Raw genomic sequence first — 22,138 nt, 5'->3', positions numbered from 1 at the left:
TTAAAGCTTTTGTTTTATGCACCAGGAATTCGATTAATGTAGTAAGGTGTTAGTCCTTCCGTTCTTTGGTCACTGAGCAAATAATTACACGTCTGATGGAGCCATGATAAGTCCCATCGCCATCTCAGTTCAATCGTCTTTCATATGGAGTCCCGTTTCGTTTGGTCTGACCAAACGAAACGGGACTCCATATGAAAGACGCATAAAACAAAAGGTGCATAAAACAAAAGCTTTAAAGGACCCATGTACTTTCAGACCACACAATTTCTTGTTGATTACTAAAGATACATGCTCACCATATAATTTGTTAGCCTTGAAAAAGCCCGCGGAGGGCGAAACGTGCGTCGGCTGTGACGGTGTGGCAAAAGAAAGGAATTGTTAATAAATGGACTTGGAATAACATTGAACATTGTACATGTCTTTTTGAGGACTATGACATTTGGAGAATAGCAACTAAGAGGGATGTGCCTTGGTACTTTTTCTAATTTGTGTACGAGTTTCCGTCTTGCCAGGAGTGAGTAGGAGATCGTGGATTGTTGCTTCTAGGTGGATAAGCACGATACCAAAGAGCACTCCAATAGAGTGTACTAAATACATTGTATTGCAACCATTATCGAGGGGAATAAGTGTTCACAGATGTGCAGACCAAACGTAGCAAATCCACTGTGTGCTTTTTGTTGTCCTATATTCCTGATGATTGTGAGTGGTTTGCATTAACAGGGAGCGTGTATGGTACAACACAGGACCGGGCGATAGCATAGTTCCGTCAACAGACTTCACCAGCTCAGATTTTTCCTTCTTTTCACAGGTGATTCCGACTTTCATGGCATATTCCTGATCGATGTAGTTACCTGTAGCCCCAGAATCAAGCAATGCATCAATAGTCAATGAGTTCAGATTCGTTACCCAGAGAGTTACTTTAAGGATCATATAAGCTACTGCTGGATGCAAAGTATTGGCAAGTGAAGGTGAGATCGTTGAAGGCGAACAACCCAAGGCAGAGACCTCTTCCTGATTTGGGTTCAGAAGTTTTCCGACGTCTCTCCCGCCTTGATGACAGCCTGGACCCGGGGCACAAAAGATTTACCGGGGAGAGCATTTCTGGCTCTACATTCTTTAATGAAATGTCCTCCTTTTCCGCGGTACAAACATTGTTTCAATCTTTGTCTTTTATCTTTTTCCTCCTGCGAAAGGGGTCCTCGAATGCCTCCTATTTGCATCGGTTCAGGGCCTTCCACGGACTTGGGTGGGTCTTCAATGGAACTTTTAAAGCGGGGATAGAAATAGCGTCCATCTCCTCGGTTTTTATCCCCTTTTCTCTCTTGGAGTCTATGGTCTAACTGAACCGTTAGATCAATGAGTTCCTCACAGGTGTTAGGAAAATGTACTACTTGTGCCAGGACATCCTTGAGCTCTCCCCTTAGTCCTTGATAGAACAACGATAGTCTTTTTTCGGGAGGCCATTCAGTTTCAACTACTAATCTATTGAAGGACGTGATGTAGGCTAACAAGTCTTGAGATCCTTGACGCAATGTGATCAATTCCCTATCCAGGGACAGCATATGGGACTTTCTATCAAAAAGTTTTCTGAGCTCCAAACAAAAAGTTGTGAAGTTGTGTAATACAGGGTCGTTCTTTTCTAGCAATGGGATAGTCCAGCTCGCAGCATTCCCCCCCATGTAGGACATCATAAATGCTGTCTTTGCTGATTCAGTGTGAAACACCCAGGTTTATGTAAGAAATGCAATCGGCATTGGTTCAAAAAGGTTTCAAATTTTCGGGGATCCCCATAGAATCTCTCAGGGGGAGCCAATGGAATACCCATGTTTTGTATAACATGTACTGTGTGGGCTGGATCGGGAGGGGGCTGTGTGATAAGGGGATTTTCAAAATACCCTCCCCCTTCAGCTCCAAGGGAGGGGGTGTGTACGGTCCCCCCAGGAGGTGGGAGTGTTGCTGGTCTAATGTAAGAAACCCCATCCGTCTTTTTACTCGACATACCGGATACCTCTCTCCTTAATATTCCCACTTCCTTATATAGAGCCTGGTTCTCTGTCCTGGAGGTTTGCACCTCTAGTTGTAAAGCTGCCAAATTCTCCAGCACATTCGCTAACACTGTCTCAACTTCCATCACCCGGGCCTGGCGTGATATACTTGGGCTTGTCAATCTGTCGGGATTGGCAGCAGCTCAAGAATAACAAACGCCACTAACCTTGTCCTTGTGCCAGGCGGAGACGATGACCTGAAGATAAGCCCCTCAGTCCCTCCTAGACACGACCCCCTACAGAGACGATATACACTCTCTGCGTGGATTCGTGCCATGGGGGAAAAAGGGGAGTGGATAAAATAATAAACAAGATGTGGTCCCTGTGATCCCCTCAATGGATTGGTCCCAGGCTTGTTGGTACCCTCAATGGATATTCTCACTGCAAAGGATGACAAAGGCATATGGGTAAACACTAATGTTCTTGAACAGCCTAACCCTGCCCCAAGGACTTGTCCCTTTACTCACCAGAAAACCACACCCTGAGGCCTGAAGTAATCTGCACTTAATATACTGCAGCAAGGTAGCAGAATCACCATAAGTAGTATTCCTTGTTCAAAGTTCACATGGAATGAACCACCACTAATAGCGCAGTCATTTACTGGTCACCTCATAGGAAAATGGGAATAGAGGACATTGTATTCTTGGTATTCATGTTTCCTCAATTTTTTCTGCTTTTCCGAAATTAAAGTCTAGACGCTAGTCCAAAGGTAGTAAGCGTCTCTGCTGCTCCAGTTACACAAATGGCTAAGTTCAAATAGAAAATGAATTTCCCCTTTTCTCTTTATCACAGTTCACAAAGGAAAGAAAACCCGACCTCCTACGCTAACAATTTCCACAAGACACGTCTTCTTAGTCAGACGCTGTCAAAGTGATTTATTTTCCTTTTTTCTCGCTGGTGCAATAAAACGCGAGTGAATGCGTTTTCAAGGCACCGCGGTCCCACAACGTATAAACAGAGTTAAAGGCAACTAAATGCGAGGAGAAAGCGATCCCGCTTTTCTCTCGCACAATACCTCACGGCCAGGGCTTTCAATATTCAAACAATCCGATACTTCAGTCCCACAAGTCCAGGAATCCAAAGGGCTTCTATCTTCCAGCTGAAATCCGGCGGGGATCACCATCCGCCATTCCTTAACATACAGGTAAATTGACAAGCACCTTTCCTTAGTGAAGGCGGTGCTTATGTAAGAACAGCCCCTAGGCATGCTGGTAATTGTAGTTTTTTCTTCTTTTCGCACCATTTCCTCCACGCAAAGCAGGCTGAAAGCGAGAGTTCATTAAATGGTACTGTCTGAGCATTCCAGACCACGTAATCGCTACATGAGTATAATATATGCGCATTGTTCTCCACAAAAAAGAAGCAGGTATTATGTTGTCCACCCAAAGCTAGGCCTTATACAGTTAAGGGACATAAGAAGACACAGCTTGAATCCCGACTCCCCACGACTGTCCTATCTTACTCCTGCCATTAGTTATGTTGCATTTGTCTAGATGACCCTCATGCGACAATCCCCCGCTCCTTGGTCTCCATTTTCTGCGGGATCCGTATCGCCTGTTAGAGTTTTCTCTTCTCTCTCCTTTACCTCTCCACTCACCCCTTGATGTTCCCAAACCCATAACACAAATGGTTTCCGTATATCTTTAGGTCTGCACGCTTATGGCATTCATTCCCAAAACATGGTTAGTTGGAAATGCCCGAATGTTACGTCATGCAGCCATTCGTTTATGCTTGGAGTCTGTTTCCTCCCCAGTGGATTGCCACACATCTTTTAGCGAATAGAAGCAACAGAGTGTGCAGCTTTCTACTGTTGACTGGCGTATTTTTTACATAACCTAGCAACCTGTGTATGGGTTTGGGGCATCCCTTACACCTGTGATCTTGTGTATTATTGTAAATATATTGGCCCAGAATAAAAAGCTGTGAACAGCTCCACGCAATGTGTAAAAATGATCAGAGCCACATCTCCAGAAGCCATCATCTTCCTTTAGGCCTATGCGATGTACGATGACAGGGGTCCTATAAAACCTGTGCAGATATTTAAAGTGTGTTAACCGAATTTTGTTGTTGGGTGATAGAGCTGAAAGGTGGCTACTGCAGTGGGCCCATTGTTTTTCCGTGAGCGGCACTGGCTGCTCCTCATTCCATGCCTGAAGTGCCCTTGGTCGCGTCAGTGGGGCTGAATTTTGCATATTTTTGTAAAATCAGCGCAGGGTTTCCGACTTAAGAACATTCTCTAGAGCAGGCGGTGTGGGTGGCGGACTGGGGAAAGTGTGGTGCAGAGCTTTACACGTAGCCGTAAGCTTATGATACAAGAATAGTTCTAGGAATGACACTACATTACCATCCACAGCTACTGGTGAGGGTCTAAAAGTGTCTTCTGGATAGTAATCTGCAAACGTGAAGATCCCCATTTTGAGCGCCAATGCCCTGCAATCAGCTTCATCCATCACTGGTAACAATATATTGTGTGACAAAGATATAGATGGGGCGTAAAGGACAGAGTGGTCTTTAGACCATTCCACGCCCACCTCAGGGTGTTGACTCTGTGTATGTCATTGCGGGTCATTTGCTGGTTTGGTATAGTGCCACATGCAGAGGGATGGGTGCCGAAGCATCTGCCTCCACTGCGTGTGGGGCTGAAATTATGTCTGCTGTACCCAGTAGTGTAGGCATTGCGCCTGTGCACTGAGGGCGTAAAATTGTAAGTCCGGTGCTCCCCATCCACCTTGTTGCAATGGAAGGGTAAGAAGTTCCCACAAACCTTGGGCCTGCCCACCTGCCCAGATCAGCGACGCAAACAAGGATTTAACTGTTTTAAAGAAAGCTTGAGTGAGGGTAAGTGGTATATTGACGAAGAGGTAAAGGAATTTGGGTAGCGCCACCATCTTGGTCATTGCTATCCTACCCGCTAAAGAGAGAAGGAGTCCAGCACACGCAGTGACCTCTCCTTCCAGCCAATATATGGCTCGTCCATAGTTCATTTCCCAAATATCTGGTAGTTTCCTGCTGAGCCATATCCCCAGATATGTTATCAGTTCATGAACCCGCTTCAGGGGAAGTTCAGTGGGAACTGGTGGTGTCCATCAGAGGGAAAATGACTGACTTGTTCCAGTTAATGGAGATCCCAGACAGGCCTCTGAATTTGATAAATGTGCGCAGCAGTGGATCAAGGTTAATTTAAGGGTCAATGACATACAATGTGACATCGTCAGCATATAATGAGATTGAAAGGCTTCTGATGCTGAACCCAATTCCCCTGGCGGTGTGATGCTGTCTGATGTGGGCCGCAGGAGGTTCCATGGCTATTGCAAAAAGTAATGGGGAAAGTGGGCAACCATGGCTAGTTCCCTGGGAAATAACGAATGGCTGTGATAGTAGTCCGTTCACTGTTATCCCAGCAGATGGCTTCATGTAAAGCAGACCTATGAGGCTAAGAAACAGGGGGATGAATCACATTTGCTCCAAAACTCTAAACAGGTAGGGCCATTCAAGCGTGTCAAACACTTAAGTTGTGTCGAGGAATCTGTGGCTGCCCACACATCAGGATGGAGGTAGTATACTATGGTAATGAAGGTTTTGAGGTTGTGAGGTGTAGACCTCCAGGGATAAAGCCCAACTGATCCAGGCATGCAATGAGCAGTAGTAGGGGTTGTAGACTGTTTGCAACCAATTTTGCCAATATTATTACATCTACTTTTATGAGCGACAAAGGCCTGTAGGAATCCAATTAATTTTCAGGCTTTCCGGGTTTCAGCAATGTTATTATTATTGCCTCCCTCATTGTAAAATTCCATTTGCCGGAGCATACAATGCAGTCAGTTGTGGTGCTAGTTCTTCCAAGTACATCTTATAAAATGCAGTGGTTAAGCCATCCGACCCTGGGGCTTTATTTAGTGGCAAGCTTTTTATGACCGGGGCTATGTCCTCCTCCGTGAATGGGTTGTCTAAGTATTCCCTGAGCCCCCGTCCAAGTCAGAGAAGTTCTAGTGATTCCAGGAAGGGCCACAGGTGTTCCGGAGTGGCAGGCTGCCGGGAAGTGTATAGCAATAAAAGTGGGAGAAGGCATCTAGGATTTTTTTGGGCCTCTAATTACTGTGGTTGGCGTGCTGTTTACCTCAGTTACATAAGTATTGGTACATGGTGCACGCAACATTGATGCCAACGTTCTACTTGGCCTCCCACTCCCTGTATCTCCTGGCCTGGGCATGTTTTCCTAGAAATGTTACCTCCCGCTGTGCCTCTTCCTCAAATTCCACCAACTTCACTTACAAGTGAGCCATTGTCTTACAGTCGCTCATCTGTTAGAACTCTGTCTCTTACTCTCTTATTTCTTTCTCAGCCATTGCAATTGTGTCTCGTATTGACTTTAGCTTTTTTAACAACAAGGGACCCCAATTCAGTCAGCTAGGGACCTCGGGGAACAATTTTCTAAAGCAACAGTGGTCCCATGCAATTCTCAATTCGCACTCAATAAATATAGACGAAATCAAATCTATATTGTTAGAATGATATTTCCAGCCGGACAGAGGTCATTCACGTTTACTTAATAAACAAAATTCAAACATAAAACAAGAATACCTTCCACAAAGCCCCTGTGAGGTACACAAGCCTGTGCCCAACACTAGCGGGGTGATTTACAGTTAGAGAGGATAGGAAAGGTTTTAAGGCAAACAAGCGTTTTTCTGTTTACATGCACATTGCACAGAAAATATCAAGCAGCACCATTACATGAGTTTCATCAACCAGATATATATGTATAAGGTGTGTGAGCAAGTCGACGGCGTTTCGGTTCCCCTTAAAGGGTCATGGGAACCATCATCAGGACAAATAAATAATTGCCTTATTACACTCAACCTCTAATTGCCTAAGGAAAGATAGGGGAAAGTAAGAAAAGAACAAGTTTTAAAAACCTCCAAGTATTAAGATTACAATAGAGTGACTCTTAGTGCTAAGTGAAAAATAATATTCCAATTAAAATTGTCGCATTATCACTGCATGTGTGTTCAACCATGCTGAAAAGTGCCTCTTATCAATGTTATTCAAGGGCATACGGCAGTGAATATGCAAGCAAATACACGAAACGAAGTGCAAGTGATGTTTTGGCTTGGTGCTAAAAGGGTCTAAGTTCGTGTGAGAACCCTTGCTGGTGAGCGCCTTATAGCGTGGAATTGCAACATCCAACAAATGTGAGTTTTCAACAAGGTGGTGACAGTACGCGTGACGAGCCATGCTCATGAGCATTACAGATTGCAGCGGGCAACGAGATCGAATTACGCGTGAAGTTACAGTGCTTCAATGGTGCCAGAGGGATACATGTGTGGCCGGACCGGGAGGCGCGCTCTGCTTACCGAGGCAGTGCGTCGTTAACACGGGGCAGGTCGATGCTCGAGAATTAGCCCGGACCGAAAGCCCTGTATAAGGGGAAAACTCGTTTGAGAAGCGGAATTGGTCCAATTACATTTATACACAGCGTGCCATGCAAGTGAACTTACCAAAAATGGGGCTAGGTTACAGGGTCGTAACCGGGCGGCGCCAGGGTAGCCTGTATAGAGTAAAAGTTCGTATGAGGCATAATTACGCAAGTATTGACTTTAGGACTCCTGCCTGACGGGCTATGCAATTACCCCTTGTGACTGTCTTGAATGCCTCTCAAAACAAGGCCTGCGTAGCAACCGAACCTTCATTCAGTGTAAAATAGTCAGTTGTGTCACTTCTGAACACATCATCTAGTAGGGCTTCCTGCAGCAGACGCAGTGCAAACATAGGCGGGGATGAGTTGGTCAGTCAATCTCAATATACTTGGCACATGGTCTAATAAGGATCTGGGGAGATGCTGCACCTCATTGCTCCAACCCGGACCAATCCTTGCGTTGTGCAGAAATACATGTCCCCTCCCTGACCATTGGGTGGTTATGTCTTCAAATGTCATTGAGATCCCCATCCTCAATAACGGCATTCAGCGTGACACTAGCTGCTGGGTGTAGTGACCTAAAGGTCCCCTTCCTATCTAGTTCATCGTGCAATATGGCATTGAAGTCCCCTCCTCAAAATATCAGTATCACAGTTTGCTGCCCTCACTTTAGCCCATACATCTTTGAAGAAGTTGGGGCATCTACGATCGGACCATAAACTGCAACAATCACCACCTGCGACCGCTTCAACCCACCTGCTTTCGGGATCTACCTGTGTTGTACTCTCTCTCCATTCTATCCCTCTTCTGATCCACACAGCCACCCCTCTTGAGTAGTTTGAGTAAATTGAAGAGTATACAGAACCTCATCTACTGTGCTTCAGCCTGGGAGAAGGCGTAACATTTAAGTGCTTCTCTTGCAACAGGCATACGTCTATCTGATGGCGCACTAGATATGAGTGGACTAGTCTTGATTTCTGCAGTCGTTCAATCCACAAATGTTCCAAGTTAAAAAATGGAGCATAGTCATGTGTTGAACAACCCCGCATCATCGATAATTACAATGGGAACAAAGTCTGATTCGATTGGCCCAGCATCCCAATGGATGTATCGAAGCCAGCATAGCCTAATTCTGGCATTAAACAGAGCAAAAACCCTCCCTTGAAACCCGCCTCCCACTCCAACCCCGCAATCAGGTTGTAGTAATCCCGACCTAAACAACACAACATGAAACTCCTTTGTTAGGTGCTCTCCCATGAGGGTGCAGTAATGCCGGCTAACTTCCCTGGATTGCATAGGGTGACCGGGAGCACTGCGGCGAGTACTACTATTTTACTACGAACAAGGATAAAGGCAAAAGTGCTGTATCAACAGGTCCAGGACAATAACATTAAATCACTGTAAACTGGAAAAGCAATGAACTGTGGGAAAGAGAACCAGCTCACCCTTGTGACCAACTATGCAGTTGATAGAACAGTACGATACCCATGTCAATCATTATCACTGAGGCGATCATCTGATAATTCTGTAGAGCCTTGGGCACTCTTGCCACACACGTGCTTGGCAAACTTTAAGGCGGACTTTGCATATGTGAAAAGGTGAGCTGTTCCATCATGTGTCACATTTCAAGATTGGCGGGGTATAGCAGTGAATAGGGAATTTGAGCTTGAAGCAGGATACGTTTTGCAGGCGCCTCACTGCATGCACCGCTGGTGTAAAATCGAGATAGAAGGAGATGGTGTTTCCTTTGTGTGAAATTGTCCCTTTTTCCCTGGCTAGCCTGAGTATAAGATCTTGGTCTTGGTCGTGGTAATTCAAGATTTTTGCGAGGATAGGCCTAGGTGTGGTTCCAACTGGAAGGACCCAGGAGCGATGCGCCCTCTCCACCACGAACACTGTAGACAGGTGTGGATCAAAGAGTTCATGAAGCAAATCCATGATGTAATTCTCCATCTTGGAGATGGCTGTCGTTTCCGGTATCCTTGTGGTTCGCAAATTGTTCCTGTGGGATCTCTCCTCCAAATCCTTGTTCTTGGCACAGATGATACCCACCACTTGTCCATGTGTAGTATCTGTTCCATTGTTTATACTTGAAACTCATTAAAGTCTGAGTTGCTGTTTTCCAGTACATCTAAGCTGGTCTCATGTGACCCCCACCTGCATCTCGACTGCTTCTAGTTGAGTAGTAAACGCTTCCAGTTTCGTGTCAATATTGCGCAGGCTAAATTACATTTTTAGCATAATGGTGCATAGATCCTCCTCCTAGTCCTCAGATTGAGTGTCGGGCATCCTCTCCTTGTTGGCGTCCGGATCTGATTGTGTGAGCTTTGTGGATCTTTTGTTGTCGAAGATCAACTTAGGCTGCTTGGCACATTGCTTGCCTATTTTCGTGCTAGTAGAAAGTGTATGTAGAGTATAGAAGTAATCCAATGTGGCCGGTGCCGATGCACCATGCAACTCAGAACAATTGAACAATTACTTGCACGCAGTATGTATGGCACCCCTCTTCATGCAAGCAGCCTAAGATGTAGTCTAGCCGCCTTCAGAGTCACCCGTGGGTGCGTGCCATTACCCGAAACCCTGCACTCTCTCCTCTATCCACCTGTTCCCATCAGAGCCCGGTTTTGCCCCTGCGCCCAACTGTGGTTGTTTGTTGGGACTTTTCCATGAATCACAGGCTCATGTGTGCCAGTTCTTTAGTTCAGCCACCTTAGGACAATGTCGATTGCCACTTTGTACACCGTCCACTGTTACTCCAGCTGAGCGCCTCCACCTACGTTAACTGCCAATGCACGGATTCTGTGTCAAACAGGGCGGTCTGGGCTAAGTACTCTCTACCTCCGGGAGGCGGCCGAGTAGGTAGGATGAATTTTGAAGCAGCATAATCAACGTATGCTGCCCCACAAAAACGCAAAGGCACTTCTAGTTCTGTGCTCAAGCTATTTAGTTTGTATAATAATGGTGTCTGAAGCAGGGTGTTGCTTTTACAAGTGTCAGGCTGTTGGCCTCACAAACTTCACTTCCCACCATTCAGCCTTGCTATAGGGTGACTATCATGTTCTCCCCTCATCGTAAAACCAGCTTTGGTCAGTCTTGGGAGCATCTGGCTGTAGCATGCAGTCTAGTCCGGCCCTCCGTGTGGTTGAGGCCTTTCCGCCTGAGTCCAATTTGGCGCCCGGGTCTCTAGTTGTGCTGCGCCCGATCGGCAAGCTGCAGCACGTTCCTGCAGTGTCTTGGGCAGGGTCACCACGTACGCTCCTATTCACGCTGGAATGCAGTTCAAGGATCACCCTGCCGGTTAGCAGGTCTACATGCGGCTCTACGGCTATTAGTTCGTGTAGCTCTGCCTCTCATGCTCCCCATTTGACATCCGCTGCCCATACTTGGATTTTTCTACACATAGAAGGGCAAATCAGCACTCACTGTTTTCCGAGGCCTTTTGCACTCAGCATCCCAACATCATCATCTGTCTGCAACCCCTCTGTCAGGAGCTGTGCCTGCAGCACACGTGACTGTGATTAGGCCTGGGAAGTAAATTTCGTTCCGCTCGCGGAATGTGCAGAATTTGGGTAATTTCACGTTCTGCAGAGAACGCGAAATTTCCCAAAATTCTGCATTCCGCGACTTTGCGACATTTTTTTGCTTGTTCGGGTTCTCAAATGCGCGTTTGCAAGATATTTCCTCCCGAGCACGCAGACAGTGATTGCAAACAGTAAAAAATCACTGCGAACAAGCAATTCCGTGTGATTGCGGAATTTCTGTGTGTTCGCAGAGATTTTTTACCGTTTAGGAGAGATTTGCGTAACGTGATTATGCAAATTCCGCCACCCTTAACTGTGATCCGCCACCTTACTCCGGTACTGTGGCCCACCCCACGAGGAAAGCCTGTGGCTTTATTACTGTGTCCTGCCGCTCAGCCTTCCAGAGGATGCGCAGACTACACCTTGTTCTCCTTGTACTGGCCCCTTCGTCCTCCATGTGCTGCGATCTGAGTGCAATCGGATTTTACATTTACGGATTTCACATTTAGAATCAGCCGATCGCTCCAAGCCTTAGTCTCTTGGCAGCATTTAGGTGTAATGTCTCCCCCGCAGTTCCTCACTGATTGCCCAGATGAGGTCAGGATGAATTCCCGGCCGGCGAAGCTCGCTTAGCTTACAACCATACCACGACCCCGTATCTGGCCATCTTTGAACAAAAGAGTTTTGTGAGAGATTTGGAGCCTACAGAGAGCCCTCTCCGATAAACCATAGAGGAAACAACTCGGCAGCAAGTGCAAACAAGTATAGGGTAAGCCAGCACATCTGGCCACCCTTGAATGGAAGAGATTTGTGAGAGCTGTGAAGCCTACATGGAGCCCTCTGTGCTGAACCACAATGGCCACAACTCAGCATCAAGTACCAACAAACATTTACAAAGACTGGACATCTGGCCATCCTTGAATGGAAGAGACGAGAAAGAGCTTTGAAGCTTAGGGTGACCTCTGCAATGAACCGCACAGTCCACAACTTTGCATCAAGTACCAACAACCCTGGGTGAAGCCAGGACATCTGGCAATCCTTGAATGGAAGAGACGTGTGAGAGCTGTGAAGCCTACAATGAGCCATCTGCTATGAACCATAAAAGCCACAACTCAGCATCAAGTACTAACAAATATTACCCAAGCCAGGACAACTGCTGTCCTTGTAGGAAGGAGAGGTGTGAGTGCTGTGGAGCGTACGGTGAGCCCTCTGTGCTGAACCACAGAGGACACAACTTGCCATCTAGTACAAACACGCATTAGGGAAGCCAGGGCAACTGGCCAACATTGAATGAAAGAGATGTATGAGAGACGTAAAGACAACAGGGAGAATACTGAACCACAAAGGCCAAAACTTAGCATCAGGTACAAACAAGCAGTGGCAAACTCAGAGCATCTCCCCATCCTTGATTGAAAGAGACATATGAGAGTTGTGAAGCCTACTGTGAGCTTTCTATGATGATCCAAAAAAGCCACAACTCAGCATCTTGCGCAAACAAGCATTGGAAAGAGATATGTGAGAGGTAAGTAGCCTACGGTGAGCCCTCTGTGCAGAGCCACAGAGCCACAAATTGGCATCAAGTAATAACAAGCATTGGTGAAGCCAGGACACCGGGCCATCGTCGAATGAAAGAGACGTGTGAGATCTTTGAAGCCTACAGTGAGCCCTTTGTGCTGAAACACAAAGGCCACAACTCAGCATCAAGTACCAACAAGCATTGGCAAAGACAGGACATCTGGCCATCCTTCAATGAAGAAGATGTGTGAGTTGTGGAGCCTACAGTGATCCCTCACTGCTGAACCACAGAGGCCAAAACTCTGCATAAAGTGCAGACAAGCATTGGCAACGCCAGGACATCTGGCGATCCTTGAATGAAAGACACCTGTGCAAGTTGTGAAGTCTAAAGTGCACCCTTTGTGCTGAACCACAAAGGCCACAACTTAGCATCAAGCCCAAACAAAGATTAGCTAATCCAGGGTATCTGGTCATTCTTGAATGTAAGAGATATGTGAGAGCTCTGGAGCCTACAGTGAGCCCTCTGTAATGAACCACAAAAGCCTCAACTCAGCATCAAGTACCAACAAGCATTGGCAAATCCAGGACATCTGCCATTCTTGAGTAAAATACATTTTTGAGAGTTGTGAAGCCTACGGTATGCCCTCTGAGCTGAACCACAAAGGCCACAACTCAGCATCTAGTACCAACAAGCATTTGTGAAGCCAGGTCATCTGGCCATCCTTGATTGAAAGAGAAGCTTCATTGGTCATGGTTCTGTGTGTGTGGTCTGTAGACTCATTGTGAGTGCTTCGATGTGAGAACACGTTAAAGGAGGATTTATTGCTCAGCAAGTGCACAAACATAAATTAATCAGTATTTTTCATGAATAAAAGAATGAATGGGTGAGTAATCTTAAACTTAGATGAATGATGTGTTAAACAGTGATTCCATAAATGAGCATGCAAGAACTATAACCTAATTCTAGTAATAAAATAGTGCAATAATGAAATTCTTTCTTTAGAAAGCCTGAATGAGAAACACGTGTTTACCAAGCATACAGTTCTTTACTAAATCTGAGGATCCGTGAATGAGTTTGGCTCATTAGCTTTTTGCACAAACAGTTTCTTATCTGCATTGCATCCCCAGGAGGGCGCTATCAAGGCAGGTTGAAGCGACCTGTGAACGACAATTTTGTATAAAATCATTGCTAAGAGAAACTTTTGCTCCTTGAGCAGCAATGCAAAACTCAATGTCAGTTGGAGGGAGCAACCATAAAATAAATGCATGCAAGTGTTCACTTTTTCAAAGCAAATAATTCTTTTTACTGAAATAAAGAAAGGAAATCCCAACATTTCCTTATGCAAATATATTAATGTGTCAGTGGGTGTGCTTCAGTTCCTGGAAGTTCCCATTTCTGACAAGGTACGTTGTGCAGTCTTATACATTTGATGCCAGTGAAAGTTTATAGGTGCTTGTTCCTGACAGGTTAAAGTGCTTCAGAGGATGGGGTATATAGTGTGGTCTGTTGTTTATTAACATGGATAATGATGCACAGCAGACTATGGGTGCTGAGCAATGATCTATGGGAATGAAGGAAGCGGTCTCAGCCCAGCCATCTTTGCCATCAGCCTCCCTCCCCCTGCAGGCTGGGGAGCCCCCACTTTGGAGCCACTGAAGATGGAGAGGGACATAGCCTAATAAAAGCAGTGCTGTACTGGAATGGTGTCCGGCCAAGAAACTAACAAGGAACTGAGAAAAGTGTTTTGTCTTTTTGTAAATAATATTGTAAATCTAAAATATATTTTTATAAGTTGGCAGCATTAGTGAATGAATCATGCTGAGGAATAAAAGGAACCATTTGTTGGCAATTACATTAATGTACAAATGTCACTTAGATCCAGATTCTTTTTATGTTTACAATTAAAAAAGAAAAACTAGAAAACCTTTCATTTTAATCGCTTAAATGCAGGAGCAGTAGAAATGCGGAGCATAGCCTGACACTATCAATACCAACAAGAGAGAGAGGGCAATAGTCGACACTCCTGTACCCCAAACAAATTTGTAAGTAACAGCAGAGGAGTCACTAAGTGGAAAATTAAATAGTTCTCAAAAAATTATATTATGAAGTCTATTTTTTAACTCCGTACTGTGCATGTGGTTACATGCATGGAACGTCCTCCATACACCCACAAGCACATGCACAAAGTATTTTCTTTCTATCTCCCTGTGAGTACCCAAAAAGCTCCCCTCTTAAGAGGATACCTCCTGAGTGCAAAGATCACCCAAGACTATCATAAGGGGAAAGGGAAAAATCCTTTCTTATTTTGAAGGACCCTCACTCACCACTAGTTGGTGACATGCTTCATCATTGGGTCCCCGCTGGGGTGACCGAATGTCCCCCCATCGTGCTACAACACCTGGTTACAGCGGAGCGGGATGTGGTGAGTGTAACAGTGCCCAAATTAGAATTTGACTATAACTGAGTGTGCAAAATATTAAAAAATGCGAAGGTTGTAGCCTTTACAAGAATCTTTAATAATGGCCAACCTGCATTGGATCAAAAACAGAGTGGGAGGAATGCCAAGGTTCTGAATTAAGGAACCGGAGTCCTGTTAGATATCAAAAATGGTCAACATGTTTCTGCTGCTTGGTTGCAATTTGCTCAGCATTCATCAGGACCTACCAAAAAGTCCTCCGGTGGTGTGCGTACCCTCCCGTGAGGCTCTACGTGTTAAAAATACATATATCTTATGTGATAATTCACCGGACAGTCTCCATAGTTATCCACTGCGATTTACAGGAATGAAACAAAAACTTAACAGAAGGCATGAACTCGCCCCTTCGGTGAGGACAGCGCGGGTTCTAATTTCCGGGAGACAGCAGTCGAGAGAGCAGGTATACCGCGGGGAGCTGCAAGTGCCGAAAGAGACACCGCGTGAAAGGAATGCAGGTTGGCCATTATTAAAGATTTTTGTACGGAGTTAAAGAATAGACTTCACAATATAAATTTATTAGCACTATTTAATTTTTCACTTAGTCACTCCTCTGTTGTTACGTAGCCTGACACTAACATGGTGCAGCCTGACACTAACATGGCTGCCTGTCCTCTCAGTTCAGAACACAGTAAGTGGAGCTTGTACACATTATTAACATGTAGCGGATTTAAGCGCTCGGCTCCTCCTGCAGCAATGATAACTTCAGTAAATCCACTCATCTGCTGCTCACAGCATACACTGCTATTGTAACTGCTAGCATAATCAGAGGTATTTTGTGTGTGAATGTGCTCCATGTGAGAGGGAGAGTGTTACCACTCTTAATGAAGTTAACCAATGGGTAAAGATGGCAGGCCCATGGCTCCAAGCATTTGTTGTTCTGGGTGGAATATACATGTGAAGGACACAACAGCATACCAATGGATAAAGAGAACTTGTTGAAAACACCTATAAGTAAGTCATTTTAGTAAAATCAAACATTCTTGGCTAATGCCAGAGTTAAAAGAATAAGAGTTCTCTGGCTCCATTTTACATGTGACACATCTTTACCTCCCACGGTTTCTGTTCCTTCATTGAGCTCCAAGCAGCACTTCCTGTTCCTGGTCTGGGGTCAGATGAATGCATGTTATGTAAGGTGTGTGCCAATAAATACACAGCTGTATGAACAGTATGGATCAGACTGTCCTTGATATTCTGATATTCAGGCAACATCTCAAATGTCTTTTTTCCTGAGCAGTACAAATCAGATGAAATGTCTGTCACATTTATATTATTTCTATCCACTAAAAGACACCTAAATCCAAACTCCCAAAGACTAGCCAGGGCTATGTCACCTGGAAATTCCCATGGAGTGACATCATGGAGAAACTCTCTAAATCCCATAATTTCTTGTTTTTGGATCGAAAATGCCAGACTTCCATTGAATAAATGCAAGGTGAATCCAAAGTTGACAAGATTAGAGATAGCCTCTGACAAAATCCAAGTTTTAGGAGGCAATGTTCTCCAATCACTGTAGGAGAAATAATGCACAGCATTCACTGTACTGCAGTAGAGAATGATCACCTGTGCGGTGGAGGTCCTAACAGCCTCCATGACTGTCCCCAGGTTTAGTGGGTCAGAGCTAGAAAGATAAGCAGGAATCATATAAGAGAACTCGATGCAGCCTCCGACCTGACCAATCACGTCCTTCAGTCCTCGCAGCGCTAGCTCTCCGCTGTCATCATCCGTGGTCAGGACCCCCACCCAGGTCCATCCGAAATGTCTTAACAACTGAGCAGTTACAATGTAGAAGGAAAGCTCGGTTGGGACAGTCCGGTATAAGGATGGAAACCTCAGTCTGTCACTGAGTGCAGGGTTTTGAGCCCCATAACTGATCTGCAAAGAAGAAAGATACGAGGTAAGAAATGTGAGAAGAAATTTGGCACAACTCTGAGAATGAAAGATGGAGGCAACACATCTCTGACTTTAAATCCAAAAACAAATGGTATCTTTAGTTGGAGATGATTGTAGTTGTCAAAAACGAACATCAGGATCAACTGGACTGAAACCAACTTAGGGCCTCATTGGTCCCAGATTTATGAAGGTATTTTTCCCTTTTATGTAAGTTTTCACATTTTAGTATGCTTACAAATGTTTTCATATTAACAAACTCTGAGTGCAGGTAACTAATAAAACCCAAACAACAGTAGTAAATCCACCAAAGTAGATTGCCAACTACTGGTGCTGCAACACTCTCCACCAGAAAATAATCGAGGGAGGAACCTAAAAGAAAACTCCTTGGAAAATAATGTTTAATGAAATGAAGTTATTAAAAATAGTTATAAATATAAATACACACATTAATGTAATAAATGTATACAAATATAGGGCCTCATTATGAGGCTCTACCTGCAATTTTGCACCACCAGAAGATCATTTTTATGACGTTCCGGTGGCACAATGTGGCACTGCCTATTTACAAGGCCATGTGAAGCCAATTTGTTTGGCTTTTCATGGCCTTATAAATATGTGCCCCTTTCACGCAGAAAACTATGTGAAAGGGTATTCCATAGATGTTCCTGTGAGTGTTCCCTCACAACACCCATTAAACTGGAAGCATTCCCAGAATTATGAGGCATTGTGAACATGGGAATGCGTCGGAACCTGACACCATCCTAGATGTGGGATTAGGGAGGTACAAGGAGAAACTGTTTCCCTCTTGTTCATACCACCTTTATCACTGCACTGAGAGTGCTGAGAGTGCCTCGTACCCCCTCCTACCATTGGACGAGACCAGTCTTCCATTTCCAAGCAGTCACGGAGGCAGGGCCAGCATGTTAAACTGAATTTCTCACCTCTCAGTGCTACTAAAGAGGCCCTTCATCTGTTGCCACTGTCACTTTTCCTGAGACATAACCTACGAAAGATTGTGCACCACTTCTGCAGATAAGACCAAGAACTTCCCATAACCGATCCATTGCATTTTGCTCAACAGCCACTCCCTCTGCAGACATTCCACAGAAATCAGAAACACAATCATCACCCTCTCCTCGGATCTTACCTTTATCACTGAAATGTGACATAACCACTCCTCAAACCCCAACATCACCACTGCCTCTGCTGAAGGCCACAAGAAGATACACCAATCTACCATCACCAATGATCAAACCTGGGCGTAAAACTCTGCGACGCTTGCGGAGTTTGTGGATTTATGGCAACTTTTCATTCTACGTAGAACGCGAAGTTACCAAAAACACCCCGCTCAGCACCAAAGCAAAGGTTGTTTGAGTTTGCACTCAAAATGCGTTTTTGCACACGTGGGAGCAACTTACTGGGATGCCTGCGATTGCTGACGATATTTCCCATCTATTCACGAGAGCCATGAGATTTGGTAGCCGGCTGCACGGTCCCACAAGAGTGTGCTATCGCAAACACGTCATTCGGGAGCGCCAACGGAATTCCGGTGGACGTTTTGTGGAGATCGTGATCCCGAACACTCAAAATTTGGCAATCTGAAGAAGAATATCTCTCGAGCAGCATCAAAACCTTCTCGGAATGATGATTAGGATTGAAAAAACTTCTCATATTTACATTTGGCTGAACTCATTTGTGCAAGGAGCCCTTTTTCTTTTTTTTACGTTTTTTTTTTTAGGAGGAAGGAATTGCCACAGTGTCTCCAACTTCTGGTTCCTGGCCAGCAGGCTCCTCCCAGTGCTCTGTCCATCTCCTTTTCATTTTTCATTTGGATTTGGAGCTGGAAGGATCCTTTTTTTTGTCCGCTGCATCATATATTATTGGATTTGGGGACATTTGGATTTGAGTTGAAAAATTGATAGTGTTTGTTTGATTGGGGCACTACACCTACATGTTTTTGTACTTTTCATCGTGATGCACACTGCCAAACAGGGTCCGTTGTATTTGTATTTATGTTGTTGTTCTTCTTTCCTATCCTTTCTTAGTGTACTGTACAGTACACTAGTACACCAACCATGAAAGCCTTTGTTTTTTTCAGTCTCACAAAGGTCTACACTGCATTGTTATGTTATTTTTTGAAAACTGACATAATACATTTAATAATAATATTGATAAGTATGACCACACACTATGTTATATATTATATTTGTTTATACTAGTAGTAATTAAACCACAACAATCAATACCACGTTGATGTTTCACCATGCAGTCATCACTTGGCCTAAACATCAATCACAGGTAAGAGAAGAAGTGTGGTGGAGGCAATAATGTATATACGATGGAAATAACATAATTAACACACCCATATATTTTCCAGTACATACTACAAGGGGGTTTTAGTTGCAGACTGCATAGACTAGGAGGAGTGATTGACAGTAGTAGGACAAGTGAGGGTACTGCGTCTATCTGTTGGTGTGTTACACTATTGGCTGATTTAACAAACTGGCTGCGGGCCTGCAGGCTGAAGGAAAAGTAGGAAACAAACAAGGCGACGTAACAGATTAACCCCCATGAAAATATTTACATCATTTGTACTGTAAAACTATAAATAATGTATTACTCTAACAAATATGAACTATAAGAAGAAACCCACAACACCTGACCCACCCCTCTCCCTATCCCCAAATAATGTCCAGTAACTTTGTCCAAGATTGTCCATTTCAAGAATTTCAAGTACACCTCAACTTTCCCCAACTCCCAACAACCCACCCACCAAAAACAGATAAAAAAGGGCAATGGTTGAAGACTGAGGCTTAGCAGCGGGGGTACTGGCTAGTGCGTTGCAGGACCTCCTCCAGACTGGCCTCTAGGAATGCCATCCGGAGGAACAACAACAGGGGTGGGCAGCAGTAGATGATAATGAATGTGAAGGGCGGCAAAAGAAAGCTACAGACATACTAATACAGAGTCAGGGGTTAGCCAGAGGCAGTTTGATTTGATGTAAAAAAAAACCAGACACTAGAAACAATGTTAGTACTAGTTTAAGTAGGTAATAGAGAAAAAACAAGAATTTTGAAACTGATAGATTGAAGAGGATTTTGGAAAAATAAAAAGTAGGAAATGGAAATAAAATTGGGAAAAGTTAGGGAAATATTAATATAACAATGTCAAGAAGACTTATCGGGGCCTGCAGCAGAGCCATCTGTACCTGAGGCTCCATCCTGCTGCTCCTGAGACACTCCTGAGACACCAATCCAGCTCCCATACCAGCTTCAGCACTACCAGAAGATCCATTCTTCTTATTACCCCTGGATGCTGATCATGTAAGAAATAATTAAAGAGACAAAAATTTATTAGTGTGAAATAAATAAATCTAATCTCTCTAAAAAAAGATTTAGACAGGAAACAGAAATTGCAATAACATTCACCTATCGTAAATCAGATTGACTAGTAGTAGATTAGTATCTCAATCGTGCACCATCCTATCTTTATTATTCCGCAGTTCAATTACGATTCCTGAATCCTAAACATACCTAAATCACCTATTTCAGACTTTGAAATGAATTGCAAACAAATTATATAATTACTTATCTTCCGATCTGATTCCTAATCATCTCTCAGTCTCAACTCCAACCCCCTGTGAGGGGCCAATTACTAAGTCTGCATTTATTCTTCTCAATGCATAGCTGGATGCATATTGCATTTTTGCATACACCAACTTGGTTGGTTGCTATTCACTCGCTACACAAACTAAAAAAGTTCGACTAGCACTGAAGTCATATGAGAGGATGTGTCACGCAGGCCCCTAAATAACATAATACTAACTAACTAACTAACTAACTACTATCAATATCTTAGTGACAGGAAAGAATATCATACCAAGACAAAGGAAAGTACTGGGGTCTTTCCTATCTGCATTACCTAACTTAAATTCTCTAACCTCTCTTACATAACCAGCTCAAGAGAGCACAAAGTTGCAAACAAGTACGACTAGTTAGTAGCACTGAGCACCTGTCTGGAAGTAACAATCACATAATATAAGATTTTTAAACATAAGTTACCTGCATCCAGCAGCAGCATGTTAGCTATTTGCAAAAAAGATTATATTCGCAAAATAGTAATATAATTAGCCACTCACCAAGCCCCAGGACCTCAACATCTAGCAAGACCAGCAGGTCCTGCTCCCAGTCCAGTATGTTGGACCACCGGTGCGTCAATTGGTTATGGGTGCGCCTGACCCCAGAGCAGCAAAACACTGCTCGGCACACTCTTTTCCACCGGTGGTAGTGCTCCCTGAGCCTATACCCAGAGCCAGGCCTGCGGCCTGCTGCCAGGGTTATGGGGAGGTGGCGCTGCACAAAAATAAACAGTGCAGCTACCTCCATCTCGGAGAATAAGGCCTGTGACTGCACCTCTTGTGGGTGCCGGCTAGCGCAAGGAAGGTAGTTACGGCACTCACTCCTTGTGGACCTCTTACCCTGGCCCTTAGTCTTTTTTAGGACTCTTCACCATGGCTCTGTGTAGGTGGGGGGCAGAAAAGATAATTTAGGAAGTTAGAAAGTAAGGGAAAAAAAATAAAAAGCAAGTAATAGAAAAAAATGAAAAATGGACTGAAAGACACACCGAAATAGAACAAAATACAAAGTATACAATCAGGAATAGAGAGGGAAAAATATTAAATAAATAAGATCAGAAACAGGTTTATAGAAACAAAGGATTGAACAGATATAGGGAGGATATAGAAACAGGTCCAGGACCATAGCAAAAAGTGAAAAACAATATGACCGCACCTGTTAGCGACCGTGTTGTGAAGTTTGAGCAATATTTCCCCCGAGCACGCAATAAGCACCCCCGTACATGCAATACGCATTCCCAACATCAAAAATGCATCGTGAACTGGTGCAGAGTTTTTCTGCAACTTTGCAGGATTCCGTATAGCGTGGCTACGCAAACTCTGCCCAAGGTTGACAATGAACATCTCAACGTCCCACTACAAACTGATGCAAAAACCATGATAAGAGTCACCCTTGTCTACTGGGCTCAGGGACCCGAGCCATATTCTAATACACCATCCCCTCCCTAGCAATCGACTCTCACAACTACATCTTACTCAGCGACTTCAACTTTCTCATAGATGACCCGCAATGATACCAACTCCACCGCCCTCTTGGAGAATCTGAACAAGATCGGCCTTCATCAAACCCACACATTAAGCCGGACCCACAGTCGATCCCATTTTCACCTTCAGCGACAGAATCAACTTCAGCCACACCACAC

This window comes from Lissotriton vulgaris, chromosome 4_1 (genome assembly GCF_964263255.1).
Source record: "Lissotriton vulgaris chromosome 4_1, aLisVul1.2, whole genome shotgun sequence".
NCBI classification, from domain to species: domain Eukaryota; kingdom Metazoa; phylum Chordata; class Amphibia; order Caudata; family Salamandridae; genus Lissotriton; species Lissotriton vulgaris.
Note: the sequence above shows the minus strand (reverse complement) of the source record.